Source organism: Echinops telfairi, unplaced genomic scaffold, assembly GCF_000313985.2.
Source record: "Echinops telfairi isolate 266 unplaced genomic scaffold, ASM31398v2 ScPeMD7_21;HRSCAF=78, whole genome shotgun sequence".
NCBI lineage: Eukaryota > Metazoa > Chordata > Mammalia > Afrosoricida > Tenrecidae > Echinops > Echinops telfairi.
Genome location: NW_022103918.1, coordinates 14,822,608 through 14,829,593, shown reverse-complemented (window position 1 = coordinate 14,829,593; position 6,986 = coordinate 14,822,608). Strand labels below are relative to the sequence as shown.

General features: G+C 42.5%; 1 protein-coding gene across 2 annotated transcripts in view; it reads left to right on the top strand.

Annotated features, from left to right (window-relative positions):
• MANSC4 (MANSC domain containing 4) overlaps positions 1 to 6,986 on the top strand; it is a 23,427-nt gene that overhangs the window by 8,321 nt on the left and 8,120 nt on the right. The window lies entirely within an intron of this gene.

Genomic DNA, 6,986 nt, shown 5'->3' with positions numbered 1-6,986 from the left:
AGTACATATATGGAAAGAGACACGCCAAATCAGTTATACTGACTGTTTTGCAGTTGGGGCCAGTTCCCATTGACAAATTTAGTAATGACCCCCAGAATGTTCTGAACCCTGCCACAGAGTAACAGACCATCTCTTTCTTTACCAAAAAGCTAAACCCTCTATAATGAACTAAATGATTTGAAAGTCTCCAGATATATCCAGTTCAGGATATATCCGGGAATATCCAGGAATCCATTTCAGGCATTCCCATTTCAAAGCATCTTTTGGTGATATTGGTATCCTATCAGATGTTTGAAATGTATTTGCTTAGGTTGACCAAATGTGAGAAGTATTAGCAGAAATTATAGTGTGATTTATATGCTTTGAAAGAAATGAAAAGATCTATCCCCTGCAATATCCAAGTAGAGCTATGTCTGAATGCACGTGGAATCAAGGCCTGCCTGCCATGAGGAAGGCATTTCTGTGTTGTCAAATGTCAGGTTACAATTTGTTTAAGGAGTTTTCACTTATTTTACTGTTATTCCAAGTTTGTTTAAGTTACTTGGAAACAACAGAGGAGCACAAACCTCGGTTCCCTTGGGTGTTCCATATTGGCTTCCCATGGTTGAACACGTCTTTAGCAGTCGACAGTGTTTTCTATCCGATTTTGCACACGATTGCTGGGATACCAGTAAAATGACTTTCCGAGTCTAAACCGACGGTCAGGAGTCCACATTTCAAGAAGTTGTCATAGGCTAAACCCTCCAAAGTTCATCAGAAATGGAAGAGACAGTTCACCAGGGGCATCCCTTTGAAGAAGGAGACAATATAAATCTTCACCTTTCAGAAGTTTTTCATCCCCCTAACGCTCCCCCAGAGCAGTGGGTGGGGTTGCACAGGGAGTGGGTAAGGAGTAATACCTTTGCAGCATTTTCTGTGGCATGAATTGACCGGGCTTTGCACCCTGGGATTCTGGAGATACTATAAGTACCTAGGACAATCCCATGCATTGAAAGGGCATGCCTTCTTCCCGAAGAAAGGGCAGGAAGGCATAACCCAGTTTTCAGTCGGAAATTGAAACTGCAAACTGCCATAAGCCTGCAGTAGCTAACTGCTCAGAGCTGGGACTCAGAAACGTACACAGGTATGAAAACATGTCTTTAAACATGATTCCTTAGAAAGCCAAACCAAGTTTCCTACTAATAGCCCTCCGGGGATCTATTTGTCATCTCTGTGTATTAGTCAGGAGCTCAAGTGTTGCAATGGCTAGGTGCTCAGCTGCTAACTGAAAGGCCAACCATTTGAACTCCCTAGTCACTCTGGGGAGACAAAAAGAACACCTTACTGGGCATTAAATCCTGCTGAGAGGTGCCCTCCGGCCATTCCAACTCACCAAAACCCTACTGTAGCAGCGTGGAGCACAGAGCCCAGGCCTGTGCCACCCTCAGAGTCTTTGCTGTGTGTGAGGCCACCTCCCTGAGGCCCGTCCTATTTCTCTCTGCCCCTTCTACGTTACCAAGCAGGATGCATCGGAAGTATCATGTGCAGATCAAGAATACTGATGACAGGCAGTCCCTGGGTTACAAATGAGACCTACTCTTAGTTGTGTCTTTAGGTCAGAACAGGTGCATACAGTTCTTATTTAGCCTTTTATTTATTTTTTTAAGGCAAGAAATGGCATGAAGCCCTTACAAGGATTTAAACATTGCATGTGCAGCAAGTCCAGGTGATTATGATGCAAATTTATTGTGAGTACAGAGTGGCTGAATGGATCCAAAGTGAAGGCACATTTTCATACCATTAAAGGGCAAGTATGGCTTGTCCACCATCAGTTTGTCATCCTGTTGTGGCTTGTGTTTGCTGTTGTTAGGGTACAGTGACCCCTTTTCCAAGCAGATCCCAGAGCCGCCAGCTTCCAGAAAGGAGTGGTGGTGTGGCAGCAATGCAGAGACCAACAGGCAGGTAGGAGGAGGCAGCACAGCAGGGTTATTGAGCAGTAAAGTCAGGATACACTGGGGACAGGCCCCCAGCTGGTCTGCACTACCGACAGGGCACACGTAGGTAGTGAGATGCAGCCCAAAGCCGGCAGGCCCTTCTTGTCTGTCTGGCAGGGGCCATTGAGCCCAGGCTGGGGGTTTTCAATCAAAGGCAGTTGTCCCTGGTTGGCTGGGACCCAACTAGGTCCTTATGGTTTCCAGGTGGTCGGACTCCTGGCCTCCAGCCTCCGTGTTTCCGGTGTAGAGTAACTCACCAGTGGGACCCTCAGGGGGCTTTCCCAGTCCTTGTCATTGTGATGCTGGAAGCTGTGTCACTGGGATTTCACAGACCAGTAGAGTCACCCGAAGAACAGGTGTCCGCAGAGCTTCCAGACTACAAACAGACAACGAAGAAGGACTAAACTGTCCGCTTAGGAGGCCTTGGCACGGGAAACCTCTTGAATAGCAGAGCATTGCCAGAGAGGGTCCCAGAAGATGAGCCCTCAGGTCTGAAGACACTCAAAATGTGACTGAGGAAAAGTTGCCTTCTCAAAATGGAATTGATGTGGATGGAGGAAAGCTTTTTGGACCTTCATTTGCTGGTAGGTGCAACTCAAAATGAGAAGAAACAGCTGTAATATCTATTAATAATTGTGACATGGAATGTATGAAGTTTGAACTTAGGAAACTAGGAATTTGTCAAAAATGAAATGTGAGCCTGAATGGACTGGTATTGACCATTTTGAATCAGACACTCATAGTTTACTATGCCAGGCATTACAAAATCAAAAGGAATCGTGTCAGATCCATTGTCAAAAAGGACATTTCATGACCTATCTTGAAGTACAATGCTGTCTGTGATAGGATTATATCTATTTGCATACAAGGAAATCCAGTCAATACAACTGGTATTCAAATATAGCCACCAACTACTAAAGTTAGTCATAAACAAAATTAGATCCTACCAGTCTTAAATCTGAAATTTATCAAACATGCAATCAAGATTCACTGATATTTACTGGATAATTATTGAAATTATTGGAGATTGGAATGCAAAAAAGTTGGAAACAAAAAGGGACAGTAGTTGGAGAATATAATCTTGGAAGAAATAAAGATTGCATGATAGAATTTTGCAAGAACAATGCCTTCTTCATCACCAAGACCTGTTTTGACAGTATGAAAGGCATGGATTTCTCCAGATGGAATACCCAGAAAGCACATTGACCACATCTGTGTCTGGAAGACTCCCTCTGGAAGAGACCAGGGTGAAGCAGCTCAAAGGAAAGCGGGGAGCCTGGGACACCGACCACGGCCTGCTCGGAGGCCGAGTCAAGTTGAAGCTGCGGAAATGAAAACAAGTCCATGAGAGCCAGAGGATGACTTTGAGTCCATCCGCCTGGACTTTGATAACGCTCGAGAGCAGAGTAGATGCACCGGACAACGGCGACAGAAGCTGGGAATGCCATCAAGAACATCCCACATGAAAAGAAGCAAAAGCTCATTAAAAAAAGACAGGCAAAAACTAAAAGCTCGAAGTGCGTGTCAGAAGAGACTGAAACTTGCTCTTAATTAGAGAGGAGCTAAGGCAAAGGGAAGAAATGCTGAGCAAAACATTTTAAAGGGCTGCTTGAGAGGACAAGGTAAAAAATTAGAAGGAAATGTCCAAAAACTTAGAGTTAGAAAACCAAAAAGGGAAAACCTGCTCAGCATATCTTTTTTGCCTCCAGTGTCCTTTCCATTCTTTGTCCCTCCCCAGCAGTTCTACGAGCATACAACTCGCATCGCATGCGATTCCATAGTTCAATCACATCAAGAAGAGCTGTACACTCACCACCACAATCAGCTTTAGAACATTTTCTGCATTCCTTTTTTTCTCATTCTTGTACTCATAAGGTCCCCATTTCTGCCCAACCTCCCCTGCCATACTCCCCAGTAGCCATTACTCCAGTTAATGTCTCCCTAGATTTACCTTAGATTTCATAAAGAAAAATATATTTTTTAAAACCCAGCAAGAATAATGAAGTAAAACAGATAAAAACCTCAATCAAAAAGCAGAAAATATTAAAAACTAGAATACATTTAAATGGATCATAAGGAAGATGAAATGACAGGGTGCTAAATTTTAACCTAACTGCATCTGCAACAAACAACTGTCTAATGCATTCTGCATGTTAGCAAGGCTATTCACATCCCTGATCCATGGTCAGAAGAGATTCCCCAGGGGCTTAATCCATGTGTATTTCCCCTTCACTTTCTTCAAATGAAAACAGCTTTAAAATGGGTAAAAAGGGAGATCAAGTAATAAGATATTACATTTTGACTTAACTCCATCTGCCATCATCAACTTTACAATGTTTCCTGTCTGATATCAGGGCTCTTCACACCCTCAACTATGACCTGAGGAGATTCGCCTGAGGCCGAATCCATGCGCGGAGCCTGCAAATGGATTTTGGGCTTCCACTGTCATCCATATCCTTCTGCAAATCAAGTGTGTACAATTTAAGCTCTGGTGCCATTCCCTCTTTTAGATTTGGATTATATTATTTATAATCCTTAGATCACACAGGTTGGTGTGCTTCTTCCATGTGGACTTAATTGCCACCTCATCTAGAAGGCTGCTTGTTTAAAAGCAAACATTTAAGACCCCAGATGCTATTCTTTCTGATAGCCAGGCCCCAGTTTGTTTCTTCACCACACTTTTCAGCACATATTAAACAGAAAGAACTCAAGAAGAAAAAAATTCAAGCCTCGAGTTGCAATATTTAAAGATCCTATGAACATAATATGCAGGAAGCCATCAAAAGAAGATGGAAAAAATACACCAATTCACTGCAACAAAAATAATTAGTTGACATCTAACCATTTCAAGAGGTAGCATATGAGCAAGAGCCAATGGTACTGAGGGAGGGTGTTCAAGCACACTGAAACCATCAGCCAAAACGAGCTCCAGGAATTGATGGAAATTGAAATGTTTCCACAAGCTGATGAAATATTGGAAGTGCTCACTCATCTATGCCAAGAAACTTGGAAGATAGTCACTTGGCCATCTGACTGGTGGAGATTCATATTTCTACTCATTTCAAAGATGGATGATCCAATAGAATGCTTAAGTATCATATGCACGTAAAATTCTGCTGAAGATCATCCAATAATGGTTATAGAAGTACATTAGCAGAGGATTTCCAGAAATTCAGACCAGATTCAGAAGAGAATGTGGAACAAGGGATATCACTGCTAATGTCATATGGGGTCTTGGCTGAAAGCAGACTACCAGGAAGATGCTTGCTTGAATTGTATTGATTGCAAAGGCTTTTTACTGCGTGGGCCATAAGAACTATGATTCGCCTAGAGAAGAATGGGATTTCCATAATACTTTACTGTGTTCATGTGTAACCTGTACATGGATCAAGAGGCAACTGTGCAAACAAAACAAGGGAATACTGCATGCTTTGAAATCAGGAAAGATGTGCATCAAGGATATGCCTCTCACCATTACTTATTCAATCTGTATGCTGAGATAATAACCAGAGCAGATGGATTACATAAAAAAGAATTCAGTATCAGGATTGGAGGAAGGCTTATTAACAACCTTCGAAATGCAGATGATACAACCTTACTTGCTGAAAGTGAGGAGGACTTGAAGCAATTGCTGATGAAGATCAAGGATTATAGCTTTCAATGTGGATTAGAACTCATTCAAAGAAAACAAAAATGTTCACAACTGGACCAATGGGTAACAATATGATCAATGGAGGGGAAAAAATGAACTCGTCAAGGTTTGTATCTTGCTTAGATCCACAACGTTCATGGAAGCAACAGCCAAGAGGTCAAATGACACATTGCATTAGGTAAATCTACTGCACAAGACTTATTTGAGTGTTGAAAAGCAAGGATGTTACTTTGAGGACTAAGGTGTGCCTGACTCAAGCCATGGTGTTTTCCATTGCCTCATCTGCATGTGAAAGTTGGACGCTGAATAAGGAAGCCTGAAGAAGAATCGGTGGATTTGAATTATGGTGCCAGCAACGAATACTGAAAATTCCATGGACTCCCACAAGAACAAACAAATTTGTCTTGGAAGAAGTATGACCAGAATGTTCCTTAAACTTAAGGATATCGAGACTTGATCTCACATACTCCTGACCATGCATAGTACCTAGAGAAGGAGTGAAAATGGGGAAGACCCTGGACAATGGATTGACACAGTGGCTATGAAAATAGACTCAAACGTAGCAATTGTCAGGATCGTGCAGGACGGGGTTTTGTTTCATTCTGTTGTACAGAGGGTAGCTATTAGCTGAAACAACAGTTCTCCATAAGTCAGATGCTTGCATTACAGCAACTTCTTGTTTATGGTGGACTGTCAGAGGAAGGAAGAATCTGTCTGGAAGAAGTGCAGCCTGTTGCTCCTTAGAAGTGTGGAGAGTGAGACTACATCGCAGGTACTTTGGCTGTTATCTAGAGGAAGCAGTCCCTGGAGGACATCGTGATGTAAATATTACAGCCTAAGGGGCATTCTACCCTGCCCTTTATGGGTCACTATGTGTTAGCATTGCCTTGAAGGCAGTGGAAGTGATGCCCCAGGGGGGGATGACTGATAATGTTCTCTAACATAAAATGGCAGTGGCGTCTCTCCGGTGAACCAGAGACATACATAACCATAGATCAGCGGTTCTCAACCTGTGGGTCGTGACCCTTTGGGGGTCAAACGACCCTTTCACAAGGGTCATCTAAGACCATCGGAAAACACATATTTCCAATGGTCTTAGGAATAGCAACACCGCTCCTCTACTCGTCTCCAGGCGGGTCCGCCCATGTGCAGATAGGTCCACATGTGAGTACCCAGAATGAAGACTGTTACCCATGCTACGCCATGCTTCAAGACAAAATTTTATTTATTTGTCACGAGAAATAAATATTTTACAATATATAATTACATATTGTTTTGTGATTAATCACTATGCTTTCATTATGTTCAATTTGTAACAATGAAAATACATCCTGCATATCAGATATTTACATGATGATTCA